Source organism: Leptonychotes weddellii, chromosome 2 (assembly GCF_054177405.1).
Source record: "Leptonychotes weddellii isolate Sample4059 chromosome 2, ASM5417740v2, whole genome shotgun sequence".
Taxonomy (NCBI): Eukaryota; Metazoa; Chordata; class Mammalia; order Carnivora; family Phocidae; genus Leptonychotes; species Leptonychotes weddellii.
In genome coordinates, this window is record NC_138370.1 from 158,748,527 (window position 1) to 158,768,534 (window position 20,008).

Genomic DNA, 20,008 nt, shown 5'->3' on the forward strand with positions numbered 1-20,008 from the left:
AAGTCACATGTGGCTTTCCTTAGGTTTTTGTTGTTGTTGTTGTTGTTTTTTAATCTCTGATCCTTCAGGTATTCTGAAAACAGATGCCCATTCCTTCAGCAACTCGCATGAGATCCAAAGTCCCAGTTCTCCCCTTTGTATGTGTTTCCTTGATCCAACAGCCTCCAAGCTCTGCTGGGATCCTTCCTTCTTCTTCTTTCCTCAAAGATGCCTTAGAAGCAGCTTCCCCAAATGTGAATGGTTCCACACCCTGAGACTAGTACTAACCTCCAGAGGTCTTTGTACAAATCACCTTTGCCATGATAGCTCCTGCTCACTGGGTACAGCTCAACTTTTAATCAACAGAGACAGAGAAGACTGAAAGGTTTCTCTATTAACATCCAAGGCCAGAAAGAAAGAAGAGGAAAAATAAATAAGAGAACTAAACTGTTTTAACCTGAAGGCCAAAATATAGATACTATGCCTCTTTTTAACTCGTTATTGGAAGATATTTCAAAACACACTCTTAAAAGCAGTTTACATAAAATGTTCTCCACTGTCTTTGCTTTCATGCTCAATAACCCAGAATTCTTAATGCAAGTTTTGGACTCTCAGAATTAAAGCTGGAGTCACGCTTGGGAATTGTTAAATACTTGTTAAATTAAAAAAAAAAGCAAATCATAAAAGAACAGTCTGTATATATTACATTGTTTCTAACATTACCTGAGCCTCTCCCATTGCTCTCTGTTATATTTGTGGGCATACAAGGAATCAAAAGAAGAAACTATATTGTCTTTACTAGTAAGCAAAGTATCTTTTTTATAATGTTTTATTTAATACTGTTGAATACACACACACACACACACACACACTCACACAAGAAAACCTTCTAAGGAAAATTTCCACCTAATAAATATCACAACACATTCAAACAAAATCTGCTTTCATTAAAAATACAGTAATTCTACTCATGTTTCACATACCTCAGGAAACTTTTCAAATTTGTGAGACTAATGAAAGGTTACCTTTCCTCAGCCTGAACCCCATTTCTCCACATTCTCTTAAAACAACTTGTGTCAGAAAATACTTTTTTCTAATCTTCTTTCTTATTAAATCCTTACTGATATTTTTCTGTAGAAAAACCAAGAGATATAGTTCAGAGTCTGTGGTTAAAGAAGCCCACTTGTGCGTTCCTATCAGAGGTTTTAAACTAAGAGGATTTCATCAAAGTCTATCATGAAAGAGTCTCTCAGTTATGCAACATACCAAGAGAAATAAAGTGTCTCAAAGTTATCTCCTCCTGAGTACCAGTCCCTTCTGCTTCCTACCACACACATTTTAGCTATACTGTCATCTGCTTAAATTCATTATTAATTATTTTACTTTTTGGGGGGGTTGTTAATTGTTGTTAATCTGGCTTCAAGACAGGTTAAAGTCATGCAAATAAATGAACATCTTAAGGCAGGGAATCCATTTCACAAGCCTGCTTGATTTTCATAACTTATCCAGTAATTTTTAATAAAATGACAGTTAAAGGACAGGTTAGAAAGAACCAAGTAACTTTGGTAAAATTAAAAACCGTTCCTTTAGTAGGGTATTAAGTACATATGAGAAATGTGATTTTCTTAGTATTAGATCTCTATAGTTTTATGTAGAGATACAGACGAATGCATAGATTATAGATCAAGCTTTGTACAACAACCATTTGCATTAGGATAAAAGAATTAAGAACATCATTATTTTATTTTATTGAATATATCAAACTATTTCATACATTAAATATCAACTGCTTTGCCCTGAAAAAGAAGCAGGTATCATGTATCATGTATCATGTGTCCCAAATGTTAAGGAAAAATAAGAGAGAAAGCTATCAGTAAAAATGAAGGATTAAAATGGCAAAAAACAGTAACAAATATTTTTTTAAATCTTGATTTACTGAAACTATTATCATTTTCATTTCTGATTCTCTTATAAGCAGAACCTACAATATGCCACACGTGTTTTTGCATTGCCCGCATATCTTCCCCCAAACTCAGTTCTAGATCTCTTTCCTCCTTCCGTAGCTATGCTTCATCCAGTTCTATGGCATTCACTTGCTTCCATGGCTTAAATTACCACAGTATCATCCCACATCATATTTCATATCCCTCTGTGGTCACATTTGTGGCCACCTGTCCCAGATGATATAGCAACAGATGGAGGAGAGCCACCCTACATCACCAGGACACTTCTGCTTGGAATTCATGCCAACATATCAAAAAGCAATCCTGTTGTCTTCTATCCCAAAGACTCTAGCCTTTTCTCAATTTTCCTGCACAGACATAGAAATCACCATTTTTATGTCTATCCAGTTTGGATTCTTGAAAATAACTTTTCATCTACCTATCCCTCTTGTCTACAGATCAGTTTCCCAGATTAGAGTTTCAGCAGTGTGATTGTTCTCAACCCACTTCTTCCTTTTCAGTACTTAGCCAACATCATAGTCCTTTTTATATTCAACCTAAATTATCTAAACTGCTACTTTCTGAGCCCTCACCCCTGACTCCCAAAGGACCACAATCAATGGATTAGGAATTTATCAAAAGACGTTAAAGCCACATACATGATTGTTCTCGAAGAGGGATGTTTTCTTCCTGAGTTTCTGTCAGGTTCCTGAGCTTTCTCTTCCTGTGATTATACCAGTAACCTACTGTTTCCTCTTCCAGAATATCCAGAAAAATTGCATTTTCCAAACTCCCTTGCATTTGGGTTGAGGCCATTTGGTTGGTTGGAATGGGAATGGGAATTACATAGTCATCTTGCCTGCCTGATGCTTAAAACATCCCACTTCATATCCCTCTGTGATCACATTTGTGGCCACCTGTCCCGGAAGATATAGCAACAGATGGAGGAGAGCCACCCTACCTCCATTAGACTGTAGTAGAATGAAGAAATGAAGTTATATAATGTTCAACTCCTGAAACTCAAGGGTTTCTTGTTACAGCAAGTGGCACTGGTACATACCATTTCATTCAACCTCCCAATACACAGGCCCTTTGGTGAGATGACCAAAGACTTTGGAAACACAAAGTGAGTAACTTCCTTAATCTATACTTGTTCTGAATGAGGGACAAAAACTGGAGAAAAAAGCAGGCCATCAAAATGGATCCACAACAAGAAATTATAGGGGTATGTCATACAGTCAGCACACTGCAAAGCAACACATGAGACATCCTGCTCAACTGAATTGTTGATAAGAAGACTTAGTTTCAATCACTTCCTGTCCAAACCTGTTGATTCTTCATTAATAACAGGACTGGCTGCAGGCATCCTGTAAACATTTACCATTTCTGTCCTACAAGGACCAAGAAACTCTCCCAGAACCCCTCCCACCTTACAACTGAGATAAAATATCCAAACTCTATCCCTTCATAGCCTACCTTGTTTTCGACTCTCTTCTAATTCCCTCCAGACTATCTCATTGGTTTGGACTCTTTGCCTGGCTCTGGATTTCAGCTTCTTCCAGAAACTGCCCTTTAGGTCTTCTTGGGTTCCAGATTCTGCAGCGTGTATGATAGCCCAGAGCTTGCTGGAGAGCCAGCCCAGGATCTGGGAACTTCCAACCCGGCCCTCGAGGCCCAGGGTACAACAGCTCCTACTTGTTAGTTCTGAAGTATGTCAGTCTCACTCGGGACCTTAACCCTGCCCACGTGTCTGTAAAAAAAATAAATAAATAAATATGATTGAAATCTCTATTTTCTACCAGGAACTTGGCAAAAAAAGAAATGAAAGGAAGGGAGGGAAGAAGGAAAGAAGGAAAAGAGGAAGGAAGGAGGGAAGGAAGGAAGAAGGAACGAAGGAAGGAAGGAAGGAAGGAAGGAAGGAAGGAAGGATGGGGAAAAAGAAACAGCAGAAGCATTATGGTCTTTGTAGATTTGGCCACTATAAATCTGGAGACGTGTGTGTTTCAATCAGAACACCCCATTCAAGAAGAAACAGCACAACAGCCAAAGTGACTAAATTAAAGTAGTTTGAAGCCACTTGCAATCCACCACAACACCAGATACAAATCTTAGCAAATCTTAGTGGGTACAGATGTGGAATATTTGGCATAGGCTCTTCCCCTGTCCCTGGGAATTCAGCTGCCAATGACATTCTCTATGTTAAAAATAATAATACAAATAAAAAATAAACACCTTGCTATGCTGTTTCCATTTCCATTTCAAAAGAACTAATTGTCCCTACAAGGGGTTATTCCCAACACACCGCTCTCTTGTTTCTTGAATCAAACCCAACAGCATGCAAGGTTGGGAAAACCCACAACTTTAAGGCACGAACACTACCTCTACCTTTGGCCTTTCAGAAGCTCTGAAAGCCCTTTTCCCAGCAGAGGTTTCTTTGCAATTGACACCACAGATGGGCCTAAGTATGTTATTTGCCCTGAAAAACAAAGAAGGGTTTTCATTTTTAGAAATACAGTGTGCTCCACATAGAAGAGAGAAGAATGGGTTTTTGGTTTTTTGTCTTTTGTTTTTTTACTTCAAAGCACATTGTCTCTCTGCCAAGCAAAGGACAATGAACCATTCCCAATGACTATTTGCAAGGTACAGGGTTAAAGTGGTTTTTTGCATGTCGTTAAAACCAGGCAATGAGTCAGTGAAAAAAAATTTCCCATGAAATGGTTTTTAGATGTACTTGCTCATTGTTCGTACAAGCATTTATCTTAAAAGGATATGCTCATCTGTTCCAGTCACTAACATTTATACCTATCCAAGCCACGATTAACTCCTACTGAAAATTTTGCTTTCATGATTATTATGGAACTTAATCATGTTTATAGACAAAGCCAGTTTAGTTATTTGAACCAGGCATCTCTTGCAAAACAGTCTACATCATTGTAGATAGACCACAAAACACCTTCTAGACAAATGCTCCCCACAATCTGTCACCAAAGCAATGTGACATCAATGTTCCATGGATGAAGGGGAGGGGTAGAGGTACTTCCCAAATATTATTGTTACCTTCAAGGGAACACTGACATGCGTGTGTGTGTTTGTGTGTGTGTGAATATTACATCCCAGTATTAACCTATAGCCAAAATAAACCAGAAATATTTGCATGAAAATGTGTGATCTTTGTGGATTCAGCTCTTATAAATCTGCACACCAATGTGGTTCAATCAGAACACTCCATTCAAAGAAAAATAGCACAACTGTCAAAGTTGTTACAAAGTACTTAAAGCCCGTTGTAATCCGCCCAAGCACCAATATTCCTCTGCCTTTCTCTATGCTTTTCCCTCACCTGCATCTGCTACCAAGAGGTTTTCAAGTGGCCCAAATCTTTCTCTCTCACATAGCCTCTGTGGCTTCTACAGGTGTCACGAATGTAGATTGGCCTAAATTTCTCTCAGCCAACAATAATCTCCCCTCTCTTTGTGAGTACTGAGAGAAGCTGGAAAATTGAGGAGTACATTTTTACTCTAATCAACTTTCCATCATGAGGAACAGAAACTCAAACTAGCTTGAGGAAAATGGGGGAGGGTGTTAGTGCAAGGACACAATAGGCATTCTTTGAGCATCCAACATCAGAAAATAAGACATAGCAAGGCCTCTCTGGAAATTGTAAATTCAAAAAATGAGTCTTCCCTCTCTGTTTCTCAGGGGCCTATCTCTATCTCTGTTTATGTGCCCTGTCCTCTTTGATTCTCTTCCTAAGATTCTCTGTTTCCTCATCTTACACATGACCTGTACTGGGGACCTCAGTCTCTGTTCTGTTACATTGGGTCTCCTAGTCAAACCTCCTTCTGTGTGGCTTAGTTCAACATCCCAACAGAAACTATCTGATTAGCTACTAGTAAAACAATGAATTCCCTAGCCTTGGCTTAGAGATTCTTCTCTGGCCCAATCAGCCATAGCTAGGAGACGGGGTTCCATGGGACATAATACTTCCACATGCAAAGAATATAGCCTACTCTTCAGCCACACCTTTGGAATTCTGGAATCCTAGTGAGAACCAGAAGTATAATCCTGATATTCGACATTAGTTTTCGATGTGCTCTGATGAATCAGCTCATTCACCGTTCATTCCAATGTCCTTCTTCTACAGCAAACAGCTAAAAGCTATATTCCTCAGACCCCCTTGAAGAGAGATTTTGGATATAAACTAGTTTCCACTAAGTTAGAGGCACTCTCATGAACTTGTAAAAGGTGAGCATGAGGTGGAGGTCTTCCTTCTGCTTTGGATTTGCTGTTGCAAATATGGCCATGGAAATATTAGGGTTTATTTACTGTGGCAGAATTTGGTGCCCATCCCTAGCCTTGTGTGAGTGGGGGTAGAAGAAGTCAGGAAGCTGGCCCTAAATCACAGCCAAGGTGATGTGTTCCTGAGGACAAAGTTCTAGTGGCAGCCTTCTGATTCCCCATATTCCTGGCAAAAGGAGCAAGTTCCCTGAAAGCCAGTCTAGTACGCTTGTGGTGGAGGTCATTCTCAAAGACCCGGCCCACATCTGAAACCTATAGCACTTCCAAAGATTTTTCAAGCACTAGATCCTTACACTAAACCTCTTTCTGCTAAAAATAGCTACAGCAGTTTCTATTCCTACAACTGAAAGAATCACGGGGCCTAGATCAATAAGATTCAATGAACCAGTCAAAACCAGAGGAGAGAGAAAGATGAACAGCCACAGATTGTCTCACAGGGATTGGAAGATTATTCTGAGGTAACGGAGGGGCTTAGTTTCTCCATTCTGGTTGACTAAATGTAGAGGATATCTTTGGATACAACCACATAAAGTATTATACAAGTATCCTCTTAAAAAAAAAAAAAAAAACAGAGCTCGAAGGTAGTTAAAATTGTAAAAATAATATTCAGGAACTACTTACTGCAAGACAGGAAAATACACCCTAGTATAAAATTGGCCTCAATTCCAAACATAACAAAGAAAATAAATTCTTCTAGCCAAGAAGCAGGGTGGGGTGTCAGTGGAGAGAAAATTACTAAGAGGAAATATTAGGAATGAGGGCGACCCTGGTTAAATAGACTTCATAGGATTCTTGGTAAAGGCAGACCAGAGTGATCAATGTCACCTGAGGAATTATGCAGGATGAGGAATTTGATCAGATAATCAGATATTGTGGTCAGATATCAAGGGTGGAGGATTCTCTCTAAACTCACTTAGCAGGATTTTTGCTAAAATTGGCTGATACAAAGATGGACACAGATATCCAAAGGTTAAGGTCTAATTGACAAGAGGGTTCAGAGGAACCAAACTAAAGTTTGGTCAAAAAGAGACTTTGCTGCCTCTACACCTGCCCAAGAGATAGGAATTGGGTTTCTTATGGTGGGGACTCTAAGGAAATGAAAAATTAAGACTAGTCTCTTGGTAATAAAGTAAAATGTCACACTTGGAGACCTGTAAGAAACTAACCAAGAAAATAAAATTGACACTGATGGGGAAAATAATCACCTTCTTTGCACCAGGAAGATGACCACCATGTTGAGAACAAGTTTAGCAGCCACAGAAACCACAGTAACAGATTAAAAACTGGACCGGTAAATGGAGACTAGCCAGGGTAACTGCAGCAGGTGAGCTTTAGTAGAGGTAAGATGATGAAATGCTCAGAATAAGTAGACAAACATCCACTCTTTCATCAATTGGTGGTAGAGCCCAGCCCTCTTAGCCTGAGCTTCAGGGTCATTCTTACTGAAATCAATATGTGGCCATATTTCTGACCTTAACTTGCCTAAAGTAACACGAATATAGAGGAAGACTCAAATACTTTCTTATTGGGATTCTAGCATGATGTCAGGAGTAAAGGTACACACATATGTGGACTTGAAAACTAGGAAGAACATGCATCAACACACACATATTTAGAATTAAGAGAAGAAGACAAGGACTTAGAGACTGATATAAACAAAAGGAAAGATCAATTTCAAAAAGAAAGAGCATGACAATGGCAACAGTGAAAGGAATTTATTGAATATTTATTGAGTGCCTACATGTCCCAGGCATTGTCCTAAGCTCTGGGGATATTGCAATGAATAAGAACACAGGAGAAAAGGTGATGAGACTTAAGAGACTCTTAAGGTATGTTAGGGTAAGATCAAGGAAGCAATTTTGACACTGTCCTTTAAAAAACAAGGAGACATAGAATTTTTATTCTTTAATTTCAAAGAGATAATTCTGGTCCATGTTAGAAATGGATTACAAAGAGAGAACACTTGCAGCAGGTGAAAAAGTTAAGGGGGTATTGCAATGGTCCAAGCAAAATTCATTATCATCATCACTCCATCTTGGATAATTACTTTCTGATTGCTTTCATCACTTTCTATCTTGGATAATTAGATAGTATTAATCATGTAAATAAATGCAGAATAGAAGTGTTTTCTGTTTTGTTTTGGGTGTGAAAGGGAATTCAGAGTACTACTTGTGTTCTATTGAATTTAAAGTACCTATATCATAAGTTGAGGTTAGTTCAACAAGTTGATAATTATAGCTTGAGAATTATGCTTTCCTATTTTTGTTTTTTTTTTATTTTTTTTTTAAAGATTCTATCCATTTATTTGAGAGAGAGAATGAGATAGAGCGAGCATGAGAGGGGGGAGGGTCAGAGGGAGAAGCAGACTCCCTGCTGAGCAGGGACCCCGATGCGGGACTCGATCCCAGGACTCCAGGATCATGACCTGAGCTGAAGGCAGTCGCTTAACCAACTGAGCCACCCAGGCGCCCAAGAATTATGCTTTCCTGTTGAGCTAAATGGAAATACCTGCCAAGCCATGAGAAATCAAATTATTAGTTTCTCCAGAGCACATACCACTGAGGGCTAAGAGCTTCCCCTGATTTTAGATACTCTTCCAACTTCCCTAACCCTGTCTTCTCCTGCGAAGAGTTTCAGCTAAGGATGAATTTCCTGCAACTGTCACAAGGAGTTTTCATAATCTTGGAGGAGAGTGACAGGTCACTGATTCCTGAGTTAGGGAAACTTCCAAACAGGCTTTTAAATCAAGTCCAAGTAAACCAGATGTCTGTGTCCAAAGGTAGTCAATATAAAATCAGGATCTAGTACAAAGTCCAATGAACTGATGTCTAAAATGAGTTTGAAATAGCCATAATACTTTACAGAAGTTTAAGTAAACACTCTGGACCAGGCATACGACCTTACTTACCTTCCCTGACACCCTCCTCCACCTTGCCAAGTCTACCAGCAGTATTATGTCCTAATGCACATGCCACATGATCCCTGCCCCTCTGACCATAGCTTATTGGACCAGAAGTAAATTCCTGAACCAAACTGGGCTATTAGATTCTCTCTCTTGGGAATTATTTAATTAGGGCAATTCGCTCTAAAAGTTTATAAAAATCTAAGGGCTGAGGCCATCATTTTGAGGTGGTCTGTTGTAAAGAACCATATGCAAGCAGATGAATGACAGAGAACCTGGACTTCCATCAGATAAAAACCAAGCAGATCTATAGCACTGATGATAGACCATATGCCAAAGAACAGGAGAGATTGAAGCAGTAGTTGTCTGACATTGTTCCAGTTCCTGAGAGCTTCCCAATGACCCAAGGGCATCAGAGATGAGAAGTATTAATGTGTGGATGCTCCTAGCTATCCCCTCTTATCTCCCCAGTTTCTTCTGATTATCTTCCCTTCTCTGTACTTCAAGGAAGTTTATCTCTTTGCTAACTAGTTTTCCTTTCAATTGAAAACATAGGTGAAATTCTGACAAGATGGGAGGAAACTGGGAAGAATTCTTGCTTGAATCAGAAAGAAAAAAAAACCCGGAGAACATGGACCAAGATAGAAAAAAATTCTGGAAGCACCGGGTGTCAGGAAGTGTTCTAGAGATAGTTTGTTGAAGTGAAAGAGTCTGAAGAAGGCTGAGGGTCAAGAAAAATAGAAAAAGGATTTGTGAAAATGTTCTTATAGTTTACAAATAAGACTATTTTAAATCAACTTCAAAAGATCCAAGGAAATAATTTCTTATTTAATATATTTTGGATGCCAAACTATGTTGATGTATAGAAATGACTGGATACCAAGATGCAGCACCTCAGGGCCCTAGGTCAATATGGGTTCAACTGATATTAAATTTTCCACTTTTTAGGTGAAATTGAGTTTATGCCCATTTCTTGTTTCTGAACCCTCCTTTAATATCTTCTTTAAAATTCCAAGACTGAATCCTGAACTTATCTCATTTCCATGCAATCTCCCCACCTTTGCTGCAATACAAGGCTAGGTTTCCTTTGTTCTTACTTCAGCGAGGGAAACCCGACCTCTGAAGCTCTATTTGGAATGGAGAAATGTGGATTTGACTATCGTTTTCCTCAGCCTGACCTCCTTTTAATTTAGATGGAGTTTTAATATTTGTTGAAAATCAAAATAAATGGATAAATGTTAAATAGCAAAACAAGTATTAAAACGTCTGTCTCTGGCTTTTAATTCCCAGTTTTCTAACAGACTGGCCCCCCTCCCACTCTTCAATGTCCCCTAAATGTAATGATATTCACTGCTGTTTAAGTCTTTCTTCATTCAATAGATGGAGAAATTGTCATTGGTATGCAAACTGGTCTCAGGCAAGGAACATTACTCTTTAATCTCCTAATTTTAATTGGTATGCCATCATGCAGACTGGGGCTGCTAATGGCCTAGTTTGTAGATTAAGAAGACCAGCAGACCTGAACTGTGGTATGCCATTAGTTACAAATAAAAAGAGGAAAAACACCGAACAATGATAAAAGAGGCCATTCCAGATCAGAGAGAAGATGATTCTTCCTCATCTTTCCCAAGGTTCGTGACCCTATTTCAAGGTCCATTTGTAACAGGATTCAGATTAATGCTTTCTGCTTGGTCAGATAATTTCAGAACAGTTGGTAAATTGAAATGATTTGCTGTATATATCCCAATGTTATTGGCGGGCCCAGGAAAGGTTGCCCAACGACCTGCTTCACAAGTGACATTATTTCAACTGATAGAGCTGTTTCTTTCACCAGGAGACAATATTGTAAATGAAAAGAATCACTATTTATGGAAAGCATATTTTTCTCCAATGGAATTAACTATCATTATTACTTCTAGTGTCTTTTCACCCTCCAGTAAGTAAAGTCTAATACATGTTAATCTTTCATAAAGTTCACACATATATCTGTCACCAGTGAAGAAAAGTTCCAAATGAAAAAGGAAAATTTATATTTAGCTAGACAGATGATTGATAGAGACATAGAAACGTAGACACATAGATACATAAATAGATACGGATGAATGATAGATGATAGATATAGATAGATGATAGATAGATACATAGATACATAGATAGATACATAGATACATAGAAATGTGGACACATAGATACAAAGATAGATACAGATGAATGATAAATGATAGATGATAGATAGATGATTGATAGATGATAGATGATAGATAGATAGATAGATAGATAGATAGATAGATGATAGCTAGATGAGAGACAGAGAGGGAGAGAGAGAAACTGAAATAGAACAGTCTAATTAAGGGGTTAGTCTCTTTACCTCCCAGAAAGAGCAAATAAAAAGCACTGCCAAGGGAAAAAGAGTATACAAAAAAGAAAAGAAGGTTACATTACTCTGAAAACAAAACGAAGAAAATAAAATACAAATAGTCCACCCTTATCTGCAGGAGATATGTTCCAAAACCACCTCCTATGGATGCCTGAACCCACAGAGAGTACTAAACCCAATACATACTATGTTTTTTCCTATACATACATACCTAAGATAAGTTAAATTTATAAGTTAGGCACAGTCAGTGATTAACAACCATAACTAATAATAAAATGGAACAATTATAATATGCTGTAATAAAAATCATGTGAATGTGGTCTCTCTCTCAAAATTTCTTATTGTACTATACTCACCCTTCTGATGATGATGTGAGAGGATAAAATGCCTATGTGATGGGATGAGGTGAGATGCATAATGCAGGCATTGAGACATAGGGTTAGGCTACGTCCTTCTGACAATATGTCAGGAGGCTCATTTGCTTCTAGACATCAGTTGACTATGGGTAACTGAAACCACAGAAAGCAAAACCACAGATAAGGGGACACTACTGTATAAAATCTGTGAAGGGTTGAGCTGTGCCCTCTAGAAAAACATAACGAACCCTCAAAACCTATACATGTCACCTTATTTGTACATAGGATTTTTGTAGATGATCAAGTTATGGTGAGGTCATTAAGGTGGGTCCTGATCCAATATGATTGGTGTTCTTATAAGGAAGGGAAATTTGGGCAGAGAGATGGACACATACAACAGGAAGATGATGCACAGACACACGGGCAGAAGACAGCCACGTGATTGGAGTAATGCATCTACAAGCTAAGGGAACACCATGGATTGTCAGCAAACACCAGAAACTAGAAGAAGTAAGGGAAGATTCTCCCCTAGAGCCTTCAGAGACAGCATGGCATGCTGATACCTGATCTTGGACTTCTAGCCTCCAAAATATGAAACAATAAATGTCTGTTGTTTAAAGCCACCCAGTTTGTGACACTTTGTGACAACTAGGGAACTAATATAACACCTACATTGATTCTGTACTCACCTCCCGCTGCCATCATTCTAGCTTACCTGTGTTCTCTCCTCTTCAAAGGAATTTGGTTTTACAGAAGGTCATAGAGAAATAGCAGAAAATAACTAGTATTTCTTGAGATACTTAATAAACCATCTTACCTAATCCTTAAACAACCTTGAAGGCACATGTTATCACTAGAGCTCTGAGATGTTGAGAATCTTGCCCAAGGAAACCCAGCTGGAAAGCAGTAGAGCTGGAATTAAGTCAGTGCCCAAGCATGCTACTGTACAAAAATTCTACTGTATCACATTCCCTCGAACAATTTTTGGTTAGTGATAGAAACTTAGGAGTTGCCAGGTTATATGTGATATTGAAAGTCCTGAGACTGGATAGATCATCAAAGAAGTTAGTGTAGATGGAGAAAAAAGAGGACCAAGAACTGAGTCCTGGAACTGTCCAAAATATGGAAATCAAGAAGAAGAAAAGATGTTAAAGAGAGCCAGGCTAGGTCTTCCCAGGGAAGGATTGTGTCATGGAAGCCAAGAGAAGCAAGAGTTTCCAGGAGGAAGAAGTGAACTTGCATGACAAAAGCTGATAAGTTAAGTAAGACAAGAACTGAAAATCGACAGTCGGATCTAGCAACAGTGAGGTCATTGGTTATCTTGATAAGACCTAATTGGATGAATTGGTTGGAGCAAGAGTCTGACCAGAGGGACTTTAGGGAAAAATGGGAAAAGAGAAGAAGGAGATGGGGAGAATAGATAAATCTTGAAAGAGCTTTGTTGTCAAGAAAGGAGACTGGGAAAACAAGAAGGAAGGAAGAAGGAATGAGTGTCATACCAAGGTTATGTTATTGTCAAAGGAAAGTGAGTAGCAGTGTCATGGGCCAATCCCATGTCTGAGAGCTCAGACAATGTGTACTTTCCCCACATTCTCTTTCCTCTTTCTCTTCCCTGGAACCCAGAACGCAGCAGTTAATGGGGCTACGAGCGTGCAGAAGACAATGCTCAGCAGATGAAAAAGGAATGGCTTAGCAAGAGCGCAGACCCTAAGTGATAACATAGAACAAGCTGCCCCTGAATGTGGACAATGAAAGGAAATCCATACCTATAGCCTCTAAGTTACTACTCTTGGGGCCTATTTGGGATAGAATTTTGCATCTCTCTCATAAATATGCTTTGCATCTCCCTAACAAGTCCCAAAAACTTTCCAAACCACTTCAATGCCTAGAAAATAAAGAGCATGTTGCACACAGAGCCCCTCACTGTCCAACCCCATCTTGCATCGTCCTGCATTCCCAACCCCATTTTGAATGACATCGAATGAGGTAATGTGCATGAAGACCAAACACAGGCCTACCACCTTAAAAATAAAAAAATGTTCAATTGATGCCAACCTGAAGGAGAAGCTGAGGCCCTAAAATGGCAAAACGGTGATGTCTTTTTTTACCTGTCTCTTTCAGTGAGTAAATGAGAACACAATTTCAAGATTAAATCTTTCCCCTAAACGGAAAGGAAGAAAAACTAATTCTGAACTGAGTTGAGGGTAGGGGGACAAGGTGGCAGGTACTTTGAACACATGGATTCTAAAAAAGTGACTTACACTTTTCTCCCTTTATCCTCAAGAGAATTTCATTACTGAACTATTTGTTCATTCTGGGAGCAGCCAGAATTACAGCAACTTTTTTTCACATCTGATTATGAACTAGGAGATTTACATGGACCCGTGATTAAGAATATATTTCTATCTCCTTAACAACTAGAAAATCTGCAGCTAGATGATGTTAGAGAAAACTAATAACATCTGACAATCATATTTCACAGTTTTCAAAATTCTTTTAAATACTTAGACTTGGTTTTGTATGTGTCTTCTTACCCCATCCACTAGAGATTATGCTCTATGTGAGTAGAAGTATGGTGTTTATTTCTGTGTCTCTATTTTCATGCCAATTTCTTGTTAAGTCCTAAGTAAATGTTCTATAAATTTCATTGAATTGGATCCTCATGGCAATCCTGGGAGAGGTGAGACAAGGAGTGGCATGACTACCAGACTGGGTAGGAGGCTAATGCTCCAAGAAGTAAAGGGACCTTCTCAGATGAGATCCCTTCTTGTACAATTCTTCTATAAGTTGCAATTTGCTTATTTGACCCTTGTTATTAGCTGTTGAGCTTCCTCCAGGAGAAAACTTTAAGCTAAAAATCAGAATCTCAACACCTCATTTCCATTTATAAATCACAAATCTATGTCCTTGTTGTTGGACTTCTTTAAACTTCAGAGTATTACAGTGACTAATGATAACCCCATAAAATATCACATGCACTTGATTTTTTTTTAATGCATGCAATAGAGCACAGAGCAAAGGGTACGTTCTCCCTTCATTTTCTATCTGAGCTCTGCAAGGTAGCAATTTGTTCTCAGGTTTTCCCTCTGTAGATTAGACCCCAGTCCCTGGGTTTCTCAGCCTCAGCAAAAATGTCCATAGCTTAGCATGGCATGAAAACAGTGAAATGCCTGACATCAAGGGACCATGATGACTTGTGGATAGAAGCAAGAGTGACTCCTCAAAAATTCAGCTTTGTGTAAAACCCCCATGATCTTTGTGTTGTTCAAATAGGCAAATGTAATTATATAAAACACTTTTATGATTTCTGAGACCAAAAGACAGAAGTTTATTATTTCTGGGCACCAGGGTGGCTCAGTAGGTTAAGCATCGCTCTTCGGCTCAGGTCATGATCCCAGGGTCCTGGGATCGAGCTGTGTCATCATTGGGCTCCCAGCTCAGAAGGGGGTCTGCTTTTCCCTCTCCCTTGGCCCCTCTCCTTGTTGTATTCTCTCTCTCTCTCTCTCTCATAAATAAATAAATAAATAAAATCTTTTTTAAAAATTGAAAAAATTATTATATTATTATTTCTTGCTCAAGTAAAGTTTTTCTGGAAGCTCCAATCAGCATTCCACCTGATCACTCAGAGATCCAGGCTTAAGATGGGTCTATTCTCGTGAACTCAGTGGCCTCTTGATTCAAACATCAGGGATGGAAGAGGAATGAAGGGACTTGGCCTTCATGTTCCAATAGCCAAAACTCAGGGACACAACCAAGACCATTTGCTAAGGAGCCTGGGAAACACAATCTAGTACATGGTGTAGGTGGGGAGGATAATCTCTAATCCTATGATTGAATTCTTGCCAAATTGGCAGGGTAGAGACTACAGTTTTATTTAACTAGATTTGAAGGAATAAAGTAATATGACATTTCTCATACAACTTCTAATGTCATCCATATTTGCTACATGCTACTGCCTTTATTTTGTGACTTATCAACCCTGGATAGTACCTGTTAGCTCCTTGCCATGAAAGATAAAGAATTTGGTTCATTTACACTGCCTTCCACCTTCCCTCCTTGCCTCACTCCCCAAATTTTGTTGATTATATTATTATATTTATTTCTTTTATGACTTGAAATACAACAAATAAATTCTGTTTCCTGGATTTTCAATCCTTGCTATAAAATATGAGAAAATTATTCTTTACTTACTTTCTTTTTCACCTGTCTTTTCTTTCTCTATCCTTTATTTTTTGTTTTTTGGTGTTATTTTTTTTTTTGGTGTTATTTTAAATTGCCAAGCTTTATTATCTTGACATTATGTTCTGTAATTCTAATCTCAAGTGTAGCAGGCTTTGCCTATATATTAATGCATACACTGATAATCATAAAACAGCATTTTCATGATTATGCTTATGCAAGTATTATTCAGTGTAGAGTCAAATAATGTGGTTCCAAGCATGGAGCTGGAAGTGGAATCCTATGCTGCAAAAGCATTGTTTGTAAAGGGAAAATCTTCATAGTGTCTTACCTTAAAGCGGTGCTTCCCAAACCTGGACTTTCACACAAATCACCACGGGACCTTGTTTAAATGAAGTAAGTCTCAGGTGAGACACAAGATTGTGCCTTTCTGATAAGCTCCCAGGTGATGTTGATGGTGCTGGTCCATGGACTGCAATCTGGACATCAAGCCATAATGAACCAAACCTCTTTTTGTACTTTTTAAACTCTCATCATTTGTTCTAGATCATAGTGAACCTCTAGTGTTCTAAGACCCATTATTGTCTTCCTTTCTTGAATTTCCATCTCAACCACTCTTGAGGCTTCTATTTAGAAAATTCCATATGATATCTGTGTTCCACTTTCAATTTCCTACAAAACAATGTTAATTACTTATTCAGGATTACTTTTTAAGACAGTAGCATGCTTTGGAACTTTTAGGTGAACGCTTTTTTTACTTTGCTAGTTCAGAACATTTATGATCAACTCACACCTGTCACTGAATTCATTCTTTGATTTCCCAGGCTAGGGCTCCAGAATTCAGATTCCAACCTAGTTCCGATTAAACTTGGTTCAAATGAGTGGCCAGAAAGTTTTTGAAACACTTGCAATGACCAAGTCAATTGCCTCTAAATCACCATCTCCACCAAAATAGATCAAGTCAAGGCTTCATCTCAATTAAACAGTTTCCTCCTTGAAATTTGGGAATTAGACCTGGCCTATTGACAGTATGATCCACACCGTTCCCAGGACTATATCTCAGAAAAATTGTTATAAAATTGTTTTCTTCATCCCTGTGACACTAACAAATGGCACAGGCGAGAAAGCATCATCTACTCATTTTAAAAAGTCCCTCTGAAAAGGTCTCTAATTCATTCTCATGTCACAAACTAACATAAAAAGAAAAGTGATAAATAAATCCATTCTAATGAGAAAACATTGCTATGAGAAAAAAGAAAGGCATGCAGTTCTTCCATTTTGATATGACTAGTCATTTTTTTCTTTATTCCACAAACCCTGATTTCACAAAAGCAATTATAAGAAAATGTGTAATAAAACAGCAGGTAATGCCAAATGGAATTCAGAAAACTGTCTAAGGGGAGAAAAAAGAGATTCACTCATTGCTAAGCATCTCTAAACACTGTACTTTAGGAAGAGTAGTGAATATTAATTTTAAATATTTAGAAACCACAGGGTGTGTTGAATACAGATCACCCCCCACCCTCCATTTTACAGTTTGGGAAAACTGAGTCAGCAATCCTCAATTACCCTACACTTCTGCAGGATTTAACCCCAGAGGGGCACTCAGAGCACAATTTGATTTAGAAGTGTAATTAGGAACTCTTCTTTTACGTAGCTGAGTCACCTGGTGTCTTGTTGCACACTTTTGCTAAAATTAAATGCATTAATTTTTTAAATTGACTCAGGGAGAGTCCCATCTGCAGTATAATCAAGGTAAATTATATTATTAAGTGTCAGAAGGTCCAAGACACAGAATAAAACAAAATAAAATAAATATGTATAAAAGACTAATGATGCCCTAGGCAAAGGACTAGGGAACTGCGGGTCAAATTACTCCTGAAGCTATTACCAATACTAGAATATAAAGGTTGAAGGAGAGGCTGCAAATATTTCTTTTTTTTTTTTTCCTAGTAGATAATTTTCTCCAGTGAGAAAGAAAGCATACTAAAAATAGAACTGCTGGTTGGCGATTTGATGAGATCCTGATATAAGTATTTCACATTTTAAGCTACATTTTAAAAGTCTAGTAAGGATCAGTTTTTTGTTTGTTTATTTGTTTTTTGCTTTCTGTCATAAAAACTGTTTTATTTAATATTATTTTTTTATTCTTTTTTTTATTTTATTTTATTATGTTAGTCACCATACATTATTAGTTTCTGATGTAGTGTTCCAGGATTCATTGTTTGCGTATAACACCCAGTGCTCCATGCAATATGTGCCCTCCTTAATACCCATCACCAGGCTAACCCATCACCAGGCTCACCCATCCCCCTACTGCCCTCCCCTCTAAAACCCTCCGTTTGTTTCTCAGAGTCCATATTCTTTCATGGTTAGTCGCCCCCCCCAGAATTCCCCCTCTTCATTTTGCCCTTCCTATTATCTTCTTCTTTTTTTTTTTTTTAACATATAACGTATTATTTGTATCAGAGGTACAGGTCTGTGATTCCTCAGTCTTACACAATTCACAGCACTCACCATAGCACATACCCTCCCCAGTGTCCATCACCCAGCCATCCCATTCTACCCACCCCCCACCACTCCAGCAGCCCTCAGTTTGTTTCCTGAGACTAAGAGTCTCTTATGGTTTGTCTCCTTTCTGGTTTCATCTTGTTTCATTTTTTTTCTCCCTTCCCCTATGCTCCTCTGTCTTGTTTCTTAAATTCCTCATATGACACTTGTCTTTCTCTGATTGACTTATTTCACTTAGCATAATACCATCTAGTTCTATCCACGTCATTGCAAATGGCAAGATTTTGGTTTTTTGATGGCTGCATAATATTCCATTGTGTATATATACCACATCTTTTTTATCCATTCATCTGTTGATAGACATCTTGGCTCTTTCCATAGTTTGGCTATTGTGGACATTGATGCTATAAACATTGGGGTGCACATCCCCCTTCGGATCCCTACATTTGTATCTTTGGGGTAAATACCCAGTAGTGCAATTGCTGGATTGGACGGTAGCTCTATTTTCAACTTTTTGAGGCACCTCCATACTGTTTTCCAGAGTGGCTGCACCAGCTTGCATTCCCACCAACAGTGTAGGAGGGTTCCCCTTTCTCCACATCCTCGCCAACATCTGTCGTTTCCTGACTTGTTAATTTTAGCCATTCTGACTGGTGTGAGGTGCTATCTCATTGAGGTTTTGATTTGGATTTCCCTGATGCCGAGCGATGTTGAACAGTTTTTCATGGATCTGTTAGCCATTTAAATGTCTTCTTTGCAGAAATGTCTGTTCATGTCTTTGCCTATTTCTTGATTGGATTATTTGTTCTATGGGTATTGAGTTAGTTAAGTTCTTTATAGATTTTGGATACTAGCCCTTTATCTGATGTCCTTTGCAAATATCTTCTCCCATTCTGTCCATTGTCTTTTGGTTTTGTTGACTATTTCCTTTGCAGTGCAAAAGCCTTCTATCTTGATGAAGTCCCAATAGTTCATATTTGCCCTTGATTCCCTTGCCTTTGGCATAGTGTCTAGAAAGAAGTTGCTGCGGCTGAGGTCGAAGAGGTTCCTGCCTGTGTTTTCCTCTAGGATTTTGATGGATTCCGGTCTCACATTTAGTTCTTTCACCATTTTGAGTCTATTTTTGTGTGTGGTATAAGGAAATGGTCCAGTTTCATTCTTCTGCATGTGGCTGTCCAATTTTCCCAACACTATTTGTTGAAGAGACTGTCTTTTTTCCATTGGACATTCTTTCCTGCTTTGTCGAAGATTAGTTGACCATAGAGTTGAGGGTCCATTTCTGGTCTCTCTATTCTGTTCCATTGATCTACGAGTCTGTTTTTGTGCCAGTACCATACTGTCTTGATGATGACAACTTTGTAATAGGGCTTGAAGTCCGGAATTGTGATGCCACCAGCTTTGCTTTTCTTTTTCAACATTCCTCTGGCTATTCGGGGTCTTTTCTACTTCCTACAAATTTTAAGAT

At 38.5% G+C, this 20,008-nt stretch overlaps 1 long non-coding RNA gene across 1 annotated transcript in view; it reads left to right on the forward strand.

Moving 5' to 3' along the window:
- Positions 1 to 20,008, forward strand: part of LOC145720222 (uncharacterized) — a 530,441-nt gene that overhangs the window by 252,233 nt on the left and 258,200 nt on the right. The gene's annotated exons all lie outside the window — the stretch shown is intronic.